The sequence below is a fragment of the Molossus molossus genome, unplaced genomic scaffold (genome assembly GCF_014108415.1).
Source record: "Molossus molossus isolate mMolMol1 unplaced genomic scaffold, mMolMol1.p scaffold_m16_p_2, whole genome shotgun sequence".
NCBI classification, from domain to species: domain Eukaryota; kingdom Metazoa; phylum Chordata; class Mammalia; order Chiroptera; family Molossidae; genus Molossus; species Molossus molossus.
Window position 1 is genome coordinate 28,221,813 of NW_023425355.1, and position 24,075 is coordinate 28,245,887.

A 24,075-nucleotide genomic window follows, 5' to 3' on the forward strand; every position below is an offset into this window, starting at 1 on the left:
ATCATTCTCCAAAGGTGACCAATGAAGACTTTTTTTGTATCATTGTGAACTCATAGATTTTTGTGTTTCAGTCCATCAGTACATTGCAGTTATTATTCTTGATATTCAAGTTGGTGTTGTGACACTTTTCAAATTGGTTCTTGAATGTTTTTGACACCACCCCAGTTGTCTTTGATAGCTTTCTACCTTTCTGGTATAATCAATAAAACAAGTAAACAATCCATAAGTAATTTGAAATACTTATGACATGTAAATTGCATGATTGTGCCTCTAAGTTACCATTTAATTATGCTTCATATAATAGGATAAAAAAAAACCCCACCCTTGTCTCTAGTCTATGGAAGGTTAAGAGGACATACATGGCAGTAAAAAGCTTCCTTTAATTCAATGTTCCACTAATTTCTGGCTTTACATAAAAGTAAAGAGCCAACACACAATTTCACCTCCTAAACAAAGCATTTACACTTATTTAAATATACTTTTTAAATGGGATGAGGTGGAATTTCTTCCTTCTTTAAAATATGTTTACGTAAGTACTAAAATTGGCATGTTCCTAATAGCTGATAAAAACTATTCTTATTGTAGAAGGGAAGTACTGGTTATGCTGATAACAATTGGTACAATTATGCTGGTCAGACTTGACTTCTTTCCGTTTTGCTACATCAGAGGTCGTGTTCTCCTTTCTTGTTTCTCTTTTCCTGCAATCTTTATTGGCTTGTTTACCCTCTCCAGTGGATTTCCTTTTTGCCTCTCCTTTTCCTCATGTTTGCACATTTTTCCTGAAGGTTTAACCTTTCTTGTTGCTCCCCCCACTTTTTTTTTTTGCTTAGTTTCAACTTTCGCAGAAACAGGTTTGGCTATAACCTGTGGATCTCCTCTTAGGTGCTTTCTTGACTGCCTCTTTAGCTGAATTGACACTCTTAAAAATCTTGGTAGTGGCTTCAGTGGGGAAGATGGGTGGTTGGGCTACCTGTGGGTCTTCACAAAGCTAGACTACCTGGCTGCTGCTGATCTAACAGCCTGAACTTCTGGGGCCCAAGAGGAAAGGAAGTGAATAAGAATTCTACCCATTATTTTAATTTAATATGAAGAATCTATCTGTTTATCTGTCTCTGTCTTTGTCTCTAGCATCTATGTACTAACCCCTCCCTCTCTCCCATTTTAGATAAATAGTAATATATTATACATACTTTCCTCCACCTTGTTTTTTTTTAATCCTCACCCAAGGATGTGCTTTTAATGATTTTAGGGAGAGAGTGGAAAGGAGAGAAAGAGAAACATCGATATGAGACTGAAATATCAATCGGTTGCCTCTCAAACATGCCCCAACTGAGGATCGAACCCACACCCTGGGTATGTGTCCTGACCGGATATCAAACCTGTAACCTTTTGGTGTACAGGACAATGCTCCAACCAACTGAGCCACACAGGCCAGGGGTCCTCTACCTTGCTTTTATCACCTTAACTATATACCACAAGAACACTCCAAAGTGATATACAGTATATATTCTTCATTCTTTTACAGCTGCATAATATTCCATCATGTAAATGTATTGCAGTTAATTCAACCAGTCCTTTATTGATGGACATTTAGATTTGTTGTTAACCTTCCGCTATTACATTTAGAACTGCAAAGAATAATCTAGTGCATATGTCTTTTTTAAAAACTTATCTTTATTGTTGAATGAATTACAAATGTCCCTCCTTTTTTCCCTATTGATGCCCTCCTCTTGGCTCCCACCCCCCTCCTGCCTTCCCCACACTATTGTCTGTGTCCATTAGTTATGTATATATGCACAGAAGTTCTTCCCTTTATCTCTTCCTCCCTCCCCCCTTCGCTCTGAGGTTTGTCAGTCTAACCACCAATTTGTACTTCTTTTTATTCCCAATTTTTATTGATTTATTTTTGTTAAAGATGTTTTTCTTCCCCGCCCCCCACACCCTCCTTCACATCCCGCTCTCCCACCCCCCTGGCATTGTTGTCTATGTCCATTGGTTATGCATACATGCATATAAATTCTTTGGTTCATCTCATCCCTCCCCCCATGCCCCTACTCTGAGGTTTGAAAGTCTGAACCATACTCCTTTCTATGTCTCTGGGTCTACTTCATTTATCAGCCCACCTTGTTCATTATATTCCACAAATAAGTGAGATCATATGGCATTTGTCTTTCTCTGATTGGCTTATTTCGCATAGCATAAGTCCCTCCATGTTGTCTCAAAGGCTAAGAAAACTTTCTTTCTTACAGCTGCATAGTATTCTATTGTATATATGTACCAAGGCTTTTTTTTCTAGTTACTATATCTTTTTAAAAATTTATTTATTTATTTTTGTTACAGATATTTCTCCTTTCCCCCCCACTGATTCCCCCCTCCTCTCCTCCCCACCCTGTCCCCAGCTTTATTGTTCATGTCCATTGTTCATGCATACATGCATATAAGTTCTGTGGTTTATCTCTCCCCCACCACCCCCTCTCCTGGGGATTGTCAGTCGGTACCCCACTTCCATGTCTCTGGGACTACCCCGTTCCTCAGACTGTTATGTTCATTATATTCCACAAATAAATGAGATAATGTGATATTTGTCTTTCTTTGCCAGGCTTGTTTCTCTTAGGATGATACTCTCCAGGTCCCTCCATGTCGTCTGAAAGGATAAGAGACCTTTTTTTCTTACATCTGCATAGTACTCCATTGTGCATATGTACCACTGCTTTTTTATCCATTTATCTACTGATGGACATTTGAGCTGTTTCCAGATCTTACCTATTGTAAATAGTGTTGGTATGAACATGGGGGTACATATATTCTTTCTGATTGGTGTTTCAGGCTTCTTAGGGTATATTCTTAGAAGTGGGATCACTGGGTCAAATGGCAGTTCAATTTTTAATTTTTTGAGGTAACACCATATTTTTTTCCACAGTGGCTGCACCAGTCTGCATTTCCACCAGCAGTGTACTAGAGTCCCCTTTTCTCCACACCCTCACCAACACTTGTTGTTTCATGATTTGTTGATGGCAGCCATTCTGATGGGTTTGAGGTGATACCACATTGTTGTTTTAATTTGCATCTCTCTGATGATTAGTGATGTTGAGCATTTCTTCACATGTCTCTTAGCCATTTGTATGTCCTGTTTGGAGAGGTGTCTATTTAGTTCCTCTGCCCATTTTTTAATTGGATTCTTTGTCTTCCTTTTGTTGAGCTGTATGAGCACTCTCTATATATTGGAAATTAACCCCTTATCTGATATATCATTGTCAATTATGCTCTCCCACAGAGGGGGTTGCCTTTCCATTCTGGTGGTTGTTTCTTTTGCTGTGCAGAAGCTTTTGAGTTTGATGTAGTCCCATGTGTTCATATTTTTCTTTTGTTTCTGTTGCCTTAGGTGATGTATCAGTGAAAATTCTGCTGCATATGATGTCTGAAATTTTGTTGCCTATATTTTCTTCTAGGATTTTTATGGATTCATGAGTCACATTCAAGTCTTTTATGCATTTTGAGTTTATTCTTGTGTATGGTGTAAGTTGATGGTCTAGTTTCACTTTTTTTGCATGTAGCTGTTCAATTTTCCCAACACCATTTACTAAAGAGGCTGTCTTTACTCCACTGTATGCTCTTGCCACCTTTGTCAAATATTAATTGAGCATATGGTCTTGGGTCCATTTCTGGGTTCTCTATTCTCTTCCATTGATCTATCTGCCTGTTCTTGTGCCAGTACCAGGCTGTTTTGATTACAGTGGCTTTGTAGTATAACCTGAAATCTGGTAATGTGATCCCTCCTACTTTGTTCTTCTTTTTCAAGATTGCTGTGGCTATTCGAGGTTTTTTTGGTTCCATATAAACTTTTGAAATATTTGTTCTAGTTCTGTGAAGTATGTCATTGGTATTTTGATGGGGATTGCATTGAATCTATAGATTGCTTTGGGTAGTATGGACATTTTAATGATGTTAATTCTTTAAATCTATGAACAAGATATGTGCTTACACTTTTTTATATCTTGCTCTGTTTCTTTTTTCAATGACCTGTAGTTTTCTGAGAATAGGTCCTTTATTTCTTTGGTTAAGTTTATTCCTAGGCATCTTAATTTTTTTTTGCTGCAATGGTAAATGGAATTGTTTTTTTAGTTTCTCTTTCTTTGAGTTCATCATTGGTGTATAAGAATGCCATCGATTTCTTGACGTTAATTGTGTATCCTCCTACTTTTCCAAATTCATTTATTAAGTATAGTAAATTTTTGATGGAGTCTTTGGGGTTTTCTATGCATAATATCATGTCATCTGCAAATAATGACAGTTTCACTTCCTCCTTTCCAATTTGGATCCCTTTTATTTTTTCTTCCTGGCTGATTGCTGTGGCTAAGACTTCCAGTACTGTTAAATAAGAGTGGCGAAAGTGGGCATCCTTGCCTTGTTCCTGTTCTTAAGGAAAATGCTTTTAGTTTTTTTGTTTGTTTTTTTTATCCTCACCCGAGGACATTTTTCCATTCTTTGCTCAGATAGAGTGGGAGGGAGAGAGAGGAACGGAGAGAGAGAGAGAAACGGAGAGAGAGAGAGAAACATCGACGTGAAAGGAACACATCAAGTGGCTGCCACCCGCACGACCGACCAGGGCCGGGGACAAACTGCAACCAAGGTACGCACCCCTAGCGGGAACTGAACCCGGGTCTCTCAGGACCGCAGGCTGACGCTCCAACCGCCGAGCCAAACCGGCCAGGGCGCTTTTAGTTTTTGCCCATTGAGTATGATTTTGTCTGTAGGTCTTTCATATATGGCCTTTATTATGTCGAGATATGATCTCTAATTCCCTGATTGCTGAGCGTTTTTATCAGAAATGAGTGCCAGATTTTGTCGAATGCTTTTTCAGCATCTATTGATATGATCATATGATTCTTTATCTTTCATTTGGTTTATGTGGTGTATCACATTTATTGATTTGTGAATATTGTACCAGCCTTGCATCCCACTTGGTCATGGTGAATAATTTTTTTGGTGTATTGCTGGATTCGATTTGCTAGTATTTTGTTCAGGATTTTGGCATGTATGTTCATCAGGGATATTGGCCTGTAGTTTTCTTTCTTTGTAGTGTCTTTATCTGGTTTTGGAATTAGAATTATGCTGGCCTCATAAAACGAGATTGGAAGTCTTTCTTTGTCTTGAATTTTTTGAAATACTTTGAGGAGAATGGGTGTTAGTTCTTCTTTGAATGTTCCGTAAAATTCCCCCATGAAGCTGCCTGAGCCTGGGCTTTTGTTTCCTGGGAGAGTCTTGATTACATCTTCAATTTATGTTTTTGTTATTGGTCTGTTCAAGTTTTCTATCTCTTCCAGATTCACTTTTGGAAGACTATGTGTTCTAGGAATTTGTCCATTTTGCTTAGATTGTCAAATTTGTGGCTGTATAATTTTTCATAATATTTGTTAATAATCCTTTGTATTTCTGTGGTGTCAGTTGTTATTTCTCCTCTTTTATTTCTGATTTTGTGTATTTGGGTTCTCTCTCTTTGTTTCTTGGTGAGTCTAGCTAAGGGTCCATCAATCTTGTTTATCTTTTCAAAGAACCAACTCTTTGTTTCATTGATCCTTTGAATTGTTTTTTTTTTTTTTTTTTTTTTTTGGTCTCCATGTCATTTATTTCTTCTCTGATCTTTATTATTTACTTCCTTCTACTTGCTCTGGGGATTTCTTTTTGTTTGCTTTCTAGTTATTTAAGTTGTGAAGGTAGATAGTCTATTAGAAAATTTTCGTGCTTCTTGAGGTAGGCCTGTAGTGCTATGAACTTCCCTCTCAGAACTGCTTTCGCTGCATCCCATATATTTTGTGTTGTTGTGTGTTCATTTTCATTGATTTCCAGGAAGTTTTTAATTTCTTCCTTGATCTCCATGGTAACCCATTCATTGTTCAATAACATACTATTTAGCCTCCACATTTTCAAATGTCTTTGCATGTTCTTGTTTCAACTGATTTCTAGTTGCATGCCATTGTGATCTAAGAAGATGCTTGATATTATTTCAATCTTCTTGAACTTGTAGAGACTTAGTTTGTGCCCTAACATGTGGTCTATCTTTGAAAATGTCCCATGTGCACTTGAAAAGAATGTGAAGTCTGCAGTTTTGGGGTATAATTCTCTGTAGATATCTATTCAATCCATTTGATCTAGTGCTTCATGTAGAGTCTGTGTTTCCTTGTTAATTTTTTTATTTATTTTTATTTATTTTTATTTTATTTTTTTTATTCTCACCCGAGGACATTTTTCCATTTTTTACTCAGATAGAGCGGGAAGGAGAGAGAGGAAGAGAGAGAAACATCGATGTGAAAGGGACACATCGAGTGGCCGCCATCCACACGACCCAACCAGGGCCGGGGACAAACTGCAGCCAAGGTACATGCCCTTAGCAGGAACCAAACCCGGGTCTCTGTGGACCGCAGGCCGACGCTCTAACCGCTGAGCCAAACCGGCCAGGGCTCCTTGTTAATTTTTTGTCTAGATGATCTATTCAGTGATGTCAGCGGGATGTTGAAGTCCCCTGCTATGATTGTATTGCTGTAGATTTCTCCTTTGAACTCCTTCAGAATATTTTTTATATATGTTGGTGCTCCTAAATTTGGTGCATAAATGTTTACCAAGGTTATATCTTCCTGTTGGATAGATCCTTTCAATATTATGTAGTGGCCTTCTTTGTCTCTAGTTATTGCCTTCATTTTGAAATCTGCTTTATCAGATATGAATATTGCTACCCCAGGTTTTTTTCCTTTCTGTTTGCTTGAACGATTTTTTTCCATCCCTTCACTTTCAACCCATGTGAGTCTTTTGTGGTTCGGTAGGTCTCTTGTAAATAACATAGATGTGAGACATGCTTTTTTATGCAGTCAGCTACTCTGTGTCTTTTTATCAGAGCATTCAAACCATTCACTTTTAAGGTGATAATTGATATGTATTTATTTATTGCCATTTTTGTTTAGTGTGGTTCTATTTTTTTTCTTATTTCTTTTACTAATTACAGCAGTCTTTTAAGCAAATCTTGCAGTGCTGCTTTGGTGTTAATATATTCCCTTAGCCTTTTTTTTTGGTCTGGAAATCTCTTTATTTGATCTTCTATTTTGAATAATAGCCTTGCTGGATAGAGTAGTCTTGGATTCAGATCCTTGTTTTTTATGACCTTGATTACTTCATGCCACTCTATTGTGGCCTGTAGCGTTTCTGTTGAGAAGTCAGCTGAGAGCCTTATGGGGTTTCCTTTGTAGGTAATCTGTTGCTGATCTCTTGCTGCCTTTAGGATTCACTCTTTGTCTTTAATTTTTGTCATTTTAATTACTATGTTTCTGGTTGTGGGCCTGTTTGGGGTCTTGTTACATGGGGCTCTCTGTACTTCTTGAACTTGAATGTCTTCTTCCTTCACCAAGTTAGGAAAGTTTTCTGTCACTATTTCTTTGAATATATTCTCTAACCCTTGCTCATTTTCTTCCTCTTCGGGGACTCCTATGGTGTGAATATTATTACGTTTCCAGTTGTCCCACAGTTCTCTTAAGCTGTCTTCTTGTTTTTTTAATTTTCTTTTCCGTTTGGTTTTCTGATTGGTTGATTTTTTTTTCTACCTTGTTTTCTAATTCACTAATCCGTTCTTAAGCTTCCTCTACTTTGCTGGTTAGTCCTTCCAATGTGTTCTTTATTTCTGCTATGTCATTCTTTATTTCCATTTGGTTGGTTTTCAGTGTTTCTATATCTTTACTCATGGTGCTGATGTCCTTACTCATGCTGTTGAGCTTACTCAAGATCATGGCTCTGAACTCTACCTCTGATCATTTGCTTTACTGCATTTCATTCATCTCATCTTTGATAGAGTTCTCTTCTTCTTTCGTTTGGGATTTGTTTCTTTGTTTCACCATTTTGGCTATCTCAGTGAGTTTTGGAGCCTGCCAAATTTTCCCTGTAGGTGTTGGTGTTCTTCTGTTTGTGGCTCCCTCTACTCGATTTGGATGAGCCTGGGTGGGCTCACGTTAAACACCACTGTCAAGTCTTACTTTTCTGGGTAGATTTGCAAGCCCAGCAAAGTTTCAGTTATCCTCTAGCTTTTTTCTGGTTGCTAGTAGTCTCAGTTACTCAGTGCCTTGGAATGTAGCCCTGGTGTTCTGCATAAGATTTCCAGAGGGTAGGATAGATGGTGGTTGTTAATGAGCCTCAATTTGCATTTCTTTGCCTCACCTGGGAAAGGCTGAATCTCCTAGGGGTGGGGGGCTGCTGTTTTTCCCCACAGCTCTGGGAAGTAGCACACTCGCCACCATCCTTTGTGGCCACAACTCAGCAAAAACTCTGAGTGCCCTCCAAATCCCAGTCGTCCCCACACAGTTCCTGCCCAGTCTGCCCTCCCTTTCCTGTAGCCTCCAGGTGAGTGGCTGTGGCTATTTTAGCCCTCTGTCCTGGCCCTCTGCACTGTGGAGTGGGCTTGGTCTTTATTCCCCAAGGGCACTGCTCACAGCTAATACTGCTGCTTTCCGTGGGCTCCCAGCCTGCCACCCTCTCAGGCCTCTGCAATCCTACCAGTGTCCCTGGTTATCTGGTCTTGTCCTGTTGCTTTCTGTTGCTTTTTTTCTAAGGATTTGTCTTTATTTTAGTTGTAATTCCCGTTTAGTTCTGGAAGATCGTCTATGTAGCTTCCATTCACTCCACTTCCATTTTCACATTCTCTATTCCTATCTTGTGTGCAGCTAGGACACACAGGCCTCTCTGGTGTCCCCCCACCCTGCAGGTCCTGTGGGTAACTGAATCGCACAGTCACTTTGGGGACCTGGCTCTATGCCTATGTTATGGGCTGCTGGGTCGCACAAGCCTCTCTGGTGCTTCAGCACACCGCAGGTCCTGCGGGTAACTAGATTGCACCATCCCTGCTGGGTTGCACAGGCCTCTCTGGTGTTTCAGCACCCCACAGATTCTGTGGGTTACTGAATGGCACAGTCCCTGCTGGGTTGATGATCTAGTTTCATTTTTTTGCATGTAGCTGTTCAATTTTCCCAATACCATTGATTAAAGAGGCTATCTTTACTCCATTGTATGCTCTTGTCATCTTTGTAAAATATTAATTGAGCATAATGTCTTGGGTCAATTTCTGGGTTCTCTGTTCTGTTCCATTGATCAATATGCCTGTTCTTGTGCCAGTACCAGGCTGTTTTGATTACAGTAGCTTTGTAGTATCCCTAAAGACTTCATCAGAAATCTGCTAGATTTAATAAATGAATTCAGCAAGGCAGCAGGATACAAAATTAACATCAAGAAATTAATGAGAGTCTTATACACCAATAATGAACTCACAGAAAGAGAAACTAAAAAAACAATCCCATTTACCATTGCAGCAAAAAAAAAAAAAAAAATTAAGATACCTAGAAATAAACTCAATCATAGTAAAGAACCTATCTGTATTAAACTACAGGACACTGAAAAAGAAATAGAGGAAGATATTATAAAAGTGGAAGAATAAACCTTGTTCATGGATTGGAAAAATTAACATCATTAAAATGTCCATACTACCCAAAGCAATCTATAGAATCAATGCAATTCCCATCAAAATACCAACGACAACATATTTCATAGAACTAGAACAAATACTTCAAAAATTCATATAGAACCAAAAAAAAAAAAAAAAAAAAAAACATGAATAGCCTCAGCAATCTTCAAAAAGAAGGACAAAGTAGGTGGGATCACAATACTGGATATCAGGTTATACTACTAAGCTACTATAATCAAGTTGTACTTCTTAATCCGTTCGGTTTTTTTGCTCATCCCCCCAACACCCTTTCCATGTGGCAACAAAGAAAAAGGTCTCTGTATCTATGAGGATGTTTCTGTTCTGCTCGTTCATTTTGTTTGTAGATTCAATTGTTGATAGATATGTATTTATTGTCATTTTATTGTTCATAGTTTTGATCTTTTTCTACAAGAAGACTCTTCAACATTTCATATAATACTGGTTTGGTGGTGATGAATTCATTTAGCATTTTCTTGTCTGGGAAACTCTTTATTTGTCCATCAATTCCAAATGATAGCTTTGAAAAATACAGTAATCCTGGTTGTAGGGTCTTGATTTTCATCATTTTAAATTTTTCTTGTCACTCCCTTCTGGCCTGCAAAGTTTTTTTGTTTTGTTTTTTTTTTTTTTTGAGAAATGAGCTGACAGTCTTACAGGAGCTCCCTGTAACTAACTGCTTTTCTCTTGCTGCTTTCAAGATCCTTTCTTTGTCTTTAAACTTTTGCATTTGAATTATGATGTGTCTTGATGTGGGCATCTTGGGGTTCTTCTTGTTTGGGACTCTCTGTGCTTCCTGGACTTGTTTGTCTGTTTTCTTCACCAAGTTAGGGAAGTTTTCTGTCATTTTTTTCAAATAGGTTTTTAATTTCTTGCTCTCTCTCTTCTCCTTCTGGCATCCCCATGATGCAAATATTGGTATGCTTGAAGTTGTCCCAGAGGTTGCTTACATTATCCTCATATTTTTTGGATTCCCTTTTCTTTTTGGTGTTTTGATTGGGTGTGTTTTGCTTCCTTATATTGCAAATTAATAGTTTGCTTCTTGGCTTTACCTACTCTACTATTGATTCCCTGTAAATTACCCTTTCATTTAGTGCTCCTTCATTTCTGACTGTGCATCCTTCATTTCTGATTGGTCTTTTTTTATGATTTGAGGCCCTCACTAAGTTCATTGAGCATCCTTTTAAGCAATGTTTTGAATCCTGGATCTATTAGATTGCTTATCTCCATTTCATTTAGTTCTTTTCCTGGAGTTTTGTTCTGTTCTTTCATTTGGGGCATGTTTCTTTGTCTCCTCATTTTGGTTACCTCCCTGTGTTTATTTCTATGTAATTGGTAGAGTTGCTATGCCTCGTAGGCTTCCTAGGGTGGCCTATTGTAGCAGGTGTCCTGTTGGGTCCAGTGGCACAACCTCCCTGTTCACCCCAGCTGGGCCCTCAAGGTGGACTGTACCCCTCATGTGGACTGTACCCTCTTCTATTGTAATTGAGTCTTAATTGCTGTTGGCACATCAATGGGAGGGATTTACTCAGGCTGATCAACTGCAAGGACTGGCTGTGCCAACTGATCACCATCCTCTGACTCCCTTGGAGGATCAGCTATGCAGGGGCCCACCACACAGAGCAAGACTTACTTCATCAGTGCTCTGGTATACACTGAGTTCACTCCTTGAGTGTGTTGCTTATGGAGGTAGTTGGGTGATGATGCTTCACCATGGTCTGAAGCTGTCCACTGGGCGTGCTGGTGCTGGGGCAAGGTCAGCCTCTGCCTGTGTTCTACCCGGGGCCACCAGGAATAAGCTACAAAGTGATCTGCAGATGGCTGCTTCTTGTGTTGGGCTTGGAGGTGCCCAGGCAAAACCAAGCTATGAACCAAGGCCGGCTGCTCTTAGTGCTGAGCCTGGGACCCCTTAGTGAGAGATATAGAGCTCACTGAGGCCAGATGCTACTTTTTTGAGAGAATTTAGGAAGATCTGAAGCAGGAGCCAAGACAGGCTATTCCTATGGTAAAGCCACTGGAAATAGCTTGGGTGGGCCTGAAAGTTGAGTGGGGTAGGGCCTTAGGGAATCATCAGGATGTGGCAAACAGTGTGAGCCAGGTTGCTGGCATTCCAGATATGGCAAACGTCTGCCTTCCCTGTGGGAGAAGGGCTCACCAGAGGAACAAAGGCCTCCACCAGCAGATCTGTCCGGGAGAAAGCTGCCTTTCTAGTTCTCACCCCAATGCCAAACAACTCAGTTCTTTCCCATATGTCTGTGGTGCTTTTAAAGCTGTCTCCCCCATGCTAGAGTTCAGAGGGAGCGAGTCTGAGTAAGTTCGTGTGTGGGCCCTTTGAGAGGAACTGTCTGGATTTCCAGCAGCCTCAGCCTCCCTCAGCCTCAGTTCCCGCTGATTTTTACAGCCAGAAGTTATGGGAACTTCTCTTCCTGGCACTGGAACTCTGAGTTGGGGGGTCTGATATGGGACAGGGACCCCTAACTCCTCAGAGAGGACTTTCCCAGCTGAGGTAGCCCTCCTGATTTTTATCTGCCACACGTAGATATGGGACCAGACTATCCACGCCTCCACCCCAGTCTCAAAGTGGCTTCTTCTTTAATTTCATAGTTGTAGGACTTCCATTCACCTTGATTTCAGGCAGTTTTGAATGATGGTTATTCTGTAGTTTAGCTGTAAGTTTGATGTGTTTGTGGGAGGAGGCGAGTATAGCATCTACCTATGCTGCCATCTTGACTGGAAGTTAATGTGTATGTCTTAATTGTATTTTTGCCGGTGTATGCTTGAGATAGATTCCTAGAAGGGAGATTACTGCTTCAAAGGGTAAATGCTTATATAATTTTGCTAGATTTGACCATTTTCCTTCCTTTGTGGTGGTACTATTTTACATTCTCACCATCAAAGCATGATATTGCCTGTTCACAGCCTCGCCAAAGGACTATGTGGTCAAACCTTTGAATTTTTGCCAACTGATAAGTAAGAAATTATATCTCATTGTAGTTTTGATTTATATTTTCCTTATTATGAATAAGGTTGAATGTTTTTTCATATAACTGAGTTATTTATACATCTTTTTCTGAGAACTGTCTTGACAGTTATAAAAGAACACATTCAATGTGTTTTTATCTATAATTGTCTGTTTTATGCTCAAGTTCTATCTGGCCAGTGGAAGCCACTTTATGTTATCTCCTGTGTTCTTTGAACATGACCTTTCTCCCCTCCCCCAATAACATTTGACAGCTTCTTTGATGACATGACAATATATTCTAGACTTATCTTGTACATTAAATACTCCAGAATTGGCACCAACCATTTCTCCAGAAGCAGATAGAATAATAATGCCATTTGCTAAGCCTCATACCCACATGTATATGACTTGTACTTATCTCTACCTGACATTACAGTGTATATGGTATTTCATTATTTATTATCTGTTTCTTCTTCTATATTCAAAGAATCTAGAATATCAGCTGCATGGAGGGCAAAGACTTTTTTTTCCCACTAATGTATCTCAAACACCTATAATAAAGCCTAACAGACAGAGGTGCTCAGAACCCTCTTCTTTCTATATATCAATGATCATGATTGCAGCCCTCTGTGTAGGGAGATGGGCGATCATCCAGAGACTGAGCCCAGGAGTCTCATTCATTCATTTATTCCCATGTATTGAATGGCTGGTATGTTATAGACAGTGTTCCAGGCAAGCTGGCAACGTTTGTATTAACCCTGAGACTCAGGTTGTCTATTGCCACTTTCCCTGACCAGTGTCCTGACTGAACATTGATAAACCTCAACCATACCAATCAGACAGGAATAATTCCTCTTTAATGTCAAACTTGAGCAAAACTAATAGGACAAAATAAGCTCCTGGAATAAAAGGAAATGGTGGGAGTATTTTCTTCCCTCAGGACTCATCATGTAATAAAGACATGGCACCAAAGCTTCATTTATCATGCAAATATATGTATATTTCACTTCTTGCTTACATTTCCAGGTGCTATGTATGATAGCTATGTTTTCTGCAGTTTATTCTTTTATGTGAGTGAGAAAGCAGGGTAGGCCAGAACTAACATTTTTCTTTTTAAGACCGAATAATATTCCACTATGTAAATATGCCATACTTTGCCTACCCATTCATCTATCAATGGGAATTTGGGTTGTTTCCATCTTTTGTCTATTATTGTTTTAAAAAAAATGATCCCAGCATTGTATAGTAGTTTAAGTGGTAAAAACATTTTATTCAGAAACTATTGTGATAGAGAAAAAGAGACCTCTGTATAGAACTGGACTCAATTATGAACACAACCATAAGTCTTCCTTGGGGATTTATAGCCAAGGAGCATGGTGTGGGGGGGTCAATGTATGAAAAATAGGAAAAAGAGACATCAGGGGTAGTGGGGGTGGGGTGTTCTGGTTAAACTGGCCTGTTAAGGATCCTTGCTAAAGGCAGGCTGGGGTTATCAGACATTGAGGTGGGGATTCTCACTGAATTGACATAGCAGAATTTTTTTCTAAAATCAGGCTATGCAAAGATGAACATGGAAGTCAAAGTTCAAGACCTAGGTGAGAAGAGGGTTTAGAGATGCCTGGCTAAAGTTTGGTCAAGGAAAGAGAGTCTTGTCGATGTGTATAATACTGCAATGAACACTGGTGCACAAATATGTGTTTGAGTCCCTGCTGTCACTTCTTTTGGCCATATACCCAGAAGTAGGGCTGCTGAATCATATGGTAATTCTATGTTTAATTTTTCGAGGATCCTCCCTCTGTACTGTATTTCACAAAGGCTGCAACATTTTACATTTCCATCGGTAAATACACAAGGTTCCAATTTCTCCAATTCCTCACCAATACTCATTTCCTGCTTAAAAAAATAACAGCCAACCTAATGGGTGTGATTTATTATTTATTTATTAAAAATTATTTTACACCCGGCCGGTGTGGCTCAGTGGTTGAGCATCGACCCATGCACCAAGAGGTCGCTGGTTCGATTCCCAGTCAGGCACATGCCCAGGTTGTGGGCCCAATCTCCAGTGGGGGGCATATAGGAGGCAGCCAATCGATGTTCTCTCTCATTGATGTTTCTCTCTCTCTCTCCCTCTCCCTTCCTCTCTCTCTGAAATCAAAGAAAAAAGAGTTATTTTAATTGACTTCAGAGAGAAGAAGGGAGAGAGAGAGAGAAGGAGAGTGATCAATGTGAGAGAGAAACATCGATTGGTTGCCTCCCACATGCACCCGACTGGGGATTGAACTGGAAATTTGGGCATGTGCCCTGACTGGAATCAAACCCGCCACTTTCTGGTGTACAGGACAATACTCCTATCAATTAAGCCAACAGGCTAGGGCTATTATTTATTTATTTTTAAAACTAATTTTTCTTCATTGATTTTAGGAAGAGAGGAAGGGAGAGGAAGAAAGAGATAGAAACATTGATGAGAGAGAAACATTGATGAGAGAGGCCTCCTGCATGCCTCCCACTGGGGATTTGGCCCTTAACCTGGGCATGTGCCCTGACTGGGAATCAAACTAGTGACCTATTTGTGCATGGGTTAATGCTCAACCACTGAGCCACACCAGCCAAGTGCTATTATTTATTTTTAATATAAACTTTGTTACATAATAATTTTAGATTTATAAAACTGTATGATTTTAATTAATGCTATCAAACATTTAAAACACTGTGTATGGCAGGAAAAAAGATAAAAGTCATGGGAATAGTAGAGAAAGAATATTTGCAAATTCTATGGGGTTCATATTTGTGATATGTTAGACAGATAGGTGGGTCAACAATGTCAACAGAAAATTTACTTAAAGAGCAATATTTGAGCCCAATAAATATTAGCTAATTAATTGCTAGTGAAAATCAGACATATCATATTAGGTGAAATGGCAAGTTGCAGAAGAATATGAATAACATGATTACAATTCTGAAGAACGTGTACTTTAGTATATTTTATGTATTTTGTTTATATGTAACTATACATTAATAAATTATAGATCGAGAAACATACCTGGAGAACAGGCATCTGTCTATTTTCAGTGACTACCGTTGAGTCAGGGAGTGAGGGCCAGGCAGATGGGATATACAGGATAATTTCACTTCACACATGTACATTTTTGTCTTATTTGAAATTTTGTAATCAAGAATATTTGTTAAGACAAAATTTTGTAAAGAGGAAAAAGTATGTAACCCAACTGACAAAAATTACCTATACAATTATTATGTTTTGAAAATGTGTTCATTTGTGGTGAAAAGAGTAGATTAAAGCAACCGATATAACAGTGCATTTGTATGTGTGTGTTCTTATGTCTCAAACTTCTTCACTCCAAACAGTCACACACTTACATGTGTAGCTTTCTCTGTAGCATAAGCAGGAGGCTGAGTTATAGAGCTTCAGGACCACAGAAGGTGCTACATTCAGAGAATTTGCTGCTAGTGAGTGACACATTCTAGGAAGACCAGGCTGCAGCCAAGTCCAAGTCCTTCTCTCATTCCCTCCTTCCCTCCAAAGACTCTTGTCCTGAGACTTTCAGTACTGCAATTCTGGTTCTGACCACCAGAGGCATCTGTCTCCATTTTTTCCTCTTTTTTTTTTTAAATAAAAGGGTTTGTTTTTTTTTAATCCTCACCCGAGGACATTTTTCCATTTTTTGTTCCGATACAGTGGGGGGGGGGGGGGAGGGAAGGAGGGAGAGAGAGAGAGAGAGAGAGAGAGAGAGAGAGAGAGAGAGAGAGAGAGAAACATCGATGTAAAAGGGACACATCAAGTGGCTGCCACCCACACAACCTAACCAGGGCTGGGGACAAACTGCAACCGAAGTATATGCCACCTGATCTCACTTATTTGTGGAACATAAAGAACAAAATAAGCTGTCGACCGAAAGAGATCCAGAGTCATAGAAGCAGGGAACAGACTGACAAACCTCAGAGGGATGGGGGGTGGGGAGGAGTGGGAAGACATAAATCAAAGAACTTATATGCATATATTCACAACCAATCGACATGGACATGAGGCTGGGGAAGGCAGGAGGGGGTGGAAGTGAGAAGGAGAGGGGTCAATGGGGAAAAAAGGGGGACATGTGTAATACTTTCAACAATAAAAAATAAAATAAAACACTCAATGTTTGCAATAAATAAAATAAACATCATTTAATCAGTAAAAAATTTAATTCAGTTCTACATACACTTTATTCATCTTCCTCTCCCTCTTCATCTCCCTTTATTAAGGTCTAGTGGCCTGTCCACACTGTAGAGTGCCCCCCCCCCCCCCCGGGAGAGATCAGGTGGCGTGAGCCTTTGGGTACTATTTCCCTGTAATGGCTTCAAAAACCTTTCACCTGCCTCTCCCCAGGCCACTTTACACATAAACTACCCAGAGAAGTTTCCCTGGAAGCTGGCTCTGATATAATCATACAAACACCTTCAGGGGCACTCTACTACTTATCCAGAGAACTGTAAACTCCTTTCCCCAGCTTGCATTCCCCATCCCGTGGATCCAGACTACATTTCCAGATCTGTCTCCCAAGTGCCCTGTGTTCTGGGTAACCTGCATTGTGGGCTTATCCCTTAAGGGATTCTTGTGTTTCTTGTGTGTCTCTTTAAGTGGGTGGGGATTGATTTGCGCAAAGCTAGGCCCTTGTAGATACATGGTGGCATTACATAATTAGATCAACCCTTTAATGGAAAATGGTTATCTTCACTTTAAACATGTAGAAATTGAGTCTTAGGGAGGGTGAGAACCAGCCTTGTATTTAGGAAGGACACTGGGGTTACAGAATTTAGAGACCCAGTGATAGCTTGGCAGCGATAACTGTATTATTTTGCTCTATAACAGAATAATGGATATGGTGTTCATCATTATTAAGTGCCTGCTATAGGTAACATTAATTTTATTTTTTCTAGAATTTAAATGATACATGTGCTTTGCCGAACATTTGGAAAATACATTAAAACAGAAAGAATGGGAATAAACACCCACCATCCCACAACCTGAACAGCTCATCCCTTTCTAGAATTTGCTGACATCTAGTGGTAGATTTAAGTATATCAAATTACCACCAGCAGTGTACTAGAGTACTGGTTTCTCTACATCTTGGTCAGCACTTATTGCCTGAGGCTTTGTTGATGGCAGCCATTCTGGCAGGTGTGAGGTGATACCTCATCGTCATTTTAAGTTGCACCTCTCTGATGATTAGTGACCTTGAGCTGGTGGGAATGCAGACTGGTGCAGCCACTATGGAAAACAATATAGTGTTTCCTCAAAAAATTAAAAATTGAACTGCCTCCCTGGCCGGTTTTGCTGAGCGGTTAGAGTGTCAGCCCGCAGACCAAAGGGTCACGGGTTTGATTTCTGTCAAGGGCACGTGCCTTGGTTGCAGTTCAGTCTCCTGCCTTGGTCATGGTCGTGTGGGAGGCAACAAGTTGATGTCTCTCTCTCTCACACTGATGTTTCTCTCTCTCTCCCCTGCCTCCCCCTCCCACTCTATCTGAAGATGAATGGAAAAATATCCTTGGGTGAGGATTAAAAAAAAAATTGAACTGCCATTTGACCCAGTGATCCCACTTCTAGGAATATACCCTAAGAATTATGAAACACCAATCAGAAAGAATATATGCACCCCTATGTTCATAGCAGCACTATTTACAATTGCTAAGATCTGGAAACAGCTCAAGGTCCATCAATAGATGAGTGGGTAAAAAAGCTGTGGTACATACACACAATGGAATACCATGCAGCTGTAAGAAAGAAAGATCTCTTATCCTTTGAGATGACATGGAGGGACCTGGAGAGTATTATGCTAAGCGAAATAAGCCAATCAGAGAAAGACCAATATCACATGATCTCACTTATTTGTGGAATATAATGAACCAAATGAGCTGAAGAACAAATTAGATACAGAGGCATGGAAGTAGGGAACAGACTGATAAATCTCAGAGGGAAGGGAGGTCGGAAGGTGGGAAGAGATAAACCAAAGAACTTATATGCCTATATGCATGACCAATGGACACAGACAGCAGTACAATAAAAGCAGGGGGTGGGGCAGGAGCAGGGAGGAGGATGTCAATGGGGGGAAAAGGAGGGACATTTGTAATAGAAAAATACTATTGAATGTCAAACTGTAATTGAAAAAAAATTAAAAAAACAAATAAAAAGAGAATATGAAATTATAGGTCAAGAGAAGGTAAAAATGTTTCCAAGTTCCATCCAGCTTTGGTTCTTACCTTGGCTTCGATATGCACAACTTCCTAATTTTATCATATTGCTTCCTCTTTTAGATGATGGACTGTTAGATACCAGGATCTGGCTGTGTTACATTTGCTTGGAATGGTGCACATATATTCTGAAATGCCACATATATATGGGTGCCAGTTCATCAACTTTTCTTTTTTTATTGAATTTATTGGGATGACATTGGTTAATAAAATTATATAGGTTTCAGGTATACAATTTTACAATACATCATCTGTATATGTATTGTGTGTTCACCATTCCAAGTCATGTCTCCTTCCATCACCATTTATCCCCCCTTTACCCTCTTCTTGCCCCCCAGGCTCCCTCCCTCTGGTAATCACCATACTGTTGTCTGTCAATGAGTCTTTATCTTTTTTTACCTTTGCTTAATTCCTTCACTCTTCTTACCCATGCCCCAACCCACACCCCTCTGAAAGTTGTCAGTCTGTCCTCTGTATTCATGAGCCTGTCTTCATTTGTTTGTTTATTTTGTTCATTAGATTTCACATAGACGTGAAATCATATGGTACTTGTATTTCTCTGACTTGCTTATTTCACTTAGCATAATACTTTCCAGGTTCATCCATGCTGTCACAAAAAGTAAAAATTCCTTCTATTTTACAACTGAGCAGTATTCTGTTGTGCAACTGTATCTCAACTTTTTTATCTACTCATCTACTGATGGGCAATTAGGCTGCTTCCAAATCTTGGCTATTTTAAATAATACTGCAATGAACCTAGGGATGCATATACTCTTTCAAATGAGTGTTTTGGGTTTCTTCAGATAAATTCCCAGAAATGGAATCACTGGACCATAGGCAGTTTTATTTTTAATTTTTGAAGTAACTCTATACTGCTTTCCACAGTGGCTGCACCAATCTCCATTCCTACCAACAGTGCATGAGGGATCCCTTTTCTCCATATCCTCACCAACACTTGTTGTTTGTTGATTTATCGATGATAGCCATTCTGACAGGTGTGAGGTAATATCTCATTGTGGCTTTAATTTGCATTTCTCTGATGATTAGTGATATTGAGCATCCTTTCATATGTCTATTGGCCATCTGTATGTCCTCTTTGAAGAAGTATCTATTCAGGTCCTTTGTCCATTTCTTAATTGAACTGTTTGCTTTTTGGGGTTGACCCCACCAAAAAACAATTAGAACTGATAAATGAATTCAGTAAAGTAGCAAGATGCAAAATAAATATCCAGAAATTAGTTGCATTTTTATACACCAATAATAAACTATCAGAAAGGAAAACTAAGAAAACAATCCCATTTACAATTGCTTAAAAAAAAAACACAAAAAAAACCCTAGGAATCAATTTAACCAAGAATGTGAAAGACCTGTACTTGGAAAATTATAAGACACTGAAGAAAGAAACTGAAAAAGATACAAATAAGTAGAAGCATATATCATGTTCATGGATAGGAATAATTAACATCATTAAAATATCCATACTACCCAAAGTAATCTATAGATTCAACATAATTTCTATCAAGATATCAATGGTGTATTTCACAGAACTAGAACAAATATTCCAAAAATTTATATGGACCCACATAGAATTACTAGAGAGAAAATCATCAAAGATATAGAAGATCTGAATAATACAATCAGTACAATAATGGAATCTACATGACATATACAGAATATTCTACCTAGAGTACACATTTCTTTCAATTTCTCATGCACCCTTTACCAGGATAGTCCATCTCCTAGGCCATAAAAACAAAACAAACAAACAAAAAAAACCTCAACAAATTTAAAAGGATTCAAATCATACACAAAGAGCCACAGAAATTTGAGAAAGAACGAAGTTGGAGGAATCACGCTACATAATATCAAACTATACTACATGGCCATAGTAATCAAAACAGCATGGTACTAGCATAAAAACAAACATATAGATCAATGAAACAGAATAGAGAGCCCAGAAATAAACCCACACCTTTATAGTCAATATTTGACAAAGGAGGCAAGAACACAATGCTCTAAAGATAGTCTATTTAATAAATGGTGTTGGGAAAATTGCACACACAAAAAGAAACTAGACCACCTTCTTACACCATATACAATAATAAACTCAAAATAGATTAAAGACTTAAATGTCTAGAGGACATTTAGTTATATCAGATTTCTTTTGTTAATATCCTAGAAGAAAATATAGGCAGTAAAATTTCAGACATTTCTCATAGCAATTTTTTTTCTGATATATTGCCTCAGGCAAGTGAAACAAAAGAAACAATAAACAAACAGGACTACATCAAACTTAAAAGTTATTGCACAGCAAAGGAAACCATCAACAAAATGAAAAGACAGCCCACTGAATGGGAGAACATATTCACCAATACATCTGATAAGGCCTTAATATCCAAAATTTATAAGGAACTTATAAAACTCAGCTTTTCTTGATGAGATGAAGAAAGGGAGATAAAAACTCTTTCCTGGGCTAAAAGGGCTGAAGTATAGAACTGACATCACTAGGTTTCCAAAGCAGTGTTATATAGAAGAAAGCACAGACTTTGGAATCAGAAGGAAGTGGGGAACACAGGCAAAGGATCTAATATTTATTTAGAAGCACTCTATGTTGGGTAGTGTGATAAAATTATTTATATTAAAGTCTATTTTAATAAGCAACCAAAAAAAGGTCAAGAAAAAGGAGAAAAAGCAATACAGAATAGACATAACAAATAGAAAGCAAATACTAAGCTGCTTGATTTGAGCCCAAACATGCCAGTAATTATGTTATAGATAAATAGCCTAAATATTCCATTAAAAAAAAAACAGAACTTGTCAAACTGGATTAAAAATAACTATATGTTGTTTAGAAGAGATCCACCTTCAATACAAAGCCACATAAAGCTGAAAATAAAAGGATAGAAAAAGAGATACCCTGCAAATATTAACAAAAGAAATCTGATATAGCTATAATAATATCAAATGAAATAGATTTTATTTTTTAAAATTATTTCTATTAATTTATTTTTGTTACAGATGTTTCTCCTTTTCCCCCATTGACACCCTCCTCCCCATCTACCTCCTCGCCACGTCTCCAGCTTTGTTGTCTATGTCCATTGGTTATGCATACATGCATATAAGTTCTGTGATTTCTCTCTTCCCTTCCCCCACCCCTCTTCTGAGGTTTGTCAGTCTGTACCCTACTTCTATGTCTCCAGGTCTATTTTGTGCATCAGTTTGTTTTGTTCATTATATTCCACAAATAAGTGAGATCACATGATATTTGTCTTTCTCTGATGGCTTATTTCACTTAGCATAATACTCTGTAGGTCTTTCTAGGCTGTCTCAAAGGATAAGAGATCTTTCTTTCTTACAGCTGCATAATATTCCATTGTGTACATGTACCACTGCTTTTTTTATCCACTCATCTATTGATGGACACTTGAGCTGTTTACAGATCTTAGCTATTGTAAATAGTGCTGCTATGAACATAGGGGTACATATATTCTTTCTGATTAGTGTTTCATGCTTCTTAGGATATATTCCTAGAAGTGGGATCACTGGGTCAAATGGCAGCTTAATTTTTAATTTTTTGAGGTAACACCATAGTGTTAAAATTGATTTTAAAGCAAGAATACTTAGTAAAGAAAAAGAGGGATATTTCATAGTGATAAAAAAGTAAATTCACCAGGAAGACACAGTAATTCAAACTTTGTATGTATTTAATAATATAGTTTCAAAATATAATAAGAAAAATGTGATGACACTTAAAGAGAAATAGAAAAATTCACTATCATAGTGGAAGAGTTTAAAAAACTATTTTTATACAAGCATACACAGAATAAAATTGGATAAAATAGGAGAAAATAACACCACAATTTAAATCCTACTACTCAGAGAATGCCATTGTTGACATTTTATTATGTATATATCCACCTGAAGTTTTTCCTGATATATTTGTATATATGGGTATATGTATTTGAATAAAAAATAAATCATGATATACATATGGCCTTGTTACCTATTTAAAATGTATATCATAAATACTTTTAAAATTTTTATTTATCCTCACCTGAGGACATTTTTGCATTTATCTTCAGATAGAGTGGGAGGGAGAGAGGGAGGAAGAGAGAGAGAAACATCTATGTGAGAGAGACACGTCTAGTGGTTGCTACCCACTCGACCCCAACTGGGGCCGGGGACGAACTACAACTGAGGTACATGCCCTTAGTGGGAACTGAACCCTGGATTCTCTGGTCTGTGGGCCGACACTCTAACCGCTGAGCCAAACCAGCCAGGGCTCATAAATATTTTTTTATGTAAAATATTTGGTTTTGTTATAGTTTTTAAAGGCTGCATTGTAGTCTATTATATAAAAGTATCAAGATTTATTTAACTCATTCCTTATTGGATATTCAAATAGTTTAGAATCAAAGAATTTTTATAAACAACATAGCAATGAGAATCCTTGTAGATATATCTTTGGGCATCTGTTTTATCATTTCCTTAGGATGGTTTTTCCAAAAATTAAATTTTTGTGTTCAAAGACATACACATTTTTAAAACTTTGTGGTACATGCTTTCATACTGCCATTCAAAAAGCTATACTAGTTTATGCTCAGGACAAGCATGCAAAGGACTATCCATTTTCTGCCTCTACACAAATACTGAGAATTATAATTCTGATGAGAAAATATAATATTTCATTGTTGTTTGAATTTGCAGATTCTTGGTCATTAGTGAGGCTGACTTTTTTTTTTTTTTTTTTTTTTTTTTTGAGTAGTAAGCCTTTGGAAATATGACAGAAAGGTGCAAACACCATAAATGTATACCTTGAAAGATTTAATAAAATGAACATAATATGTATGGCCAGAAGCCAGATGAGGAAAGAGAACATTATCATCACCCAAGAAACCCCACTGGTGTTGCCATCCCCCAGTTACTAAACCCTCTTCCCCTACTAAGCATTATTTGGTCTTCTAAAAACATAGTTTTGCCTGCTTTTGAATTTTATCTAAATGAAATAATCTATTACTTGCTATTTTGTGTATGCTTCCTTTCACTCAATATTATGTTTGTAAGATGCATCCACATGGTTGCAGTTTGTTCATTATCACTGCATTTTATTGTATAATAGGAACTATTATAGACCTCTCTCAGTATTGATAAAATAATAAAGACAAAAATTAGTAAGAATATAAAATGTTTGAAGAACAATTAATAATCTTAACATAATCAACAAATGTAGACCCCTGCACACCAAAACTGCAGAATACACTTTTTTTTTTTTTTTTTTTGTGGTACGTGCCCCTAGTGGGAACTGAACCTGGGACTCTCTGGTCCACAGGTCAATGCTCAACCGCTGAGCCAAACTGGC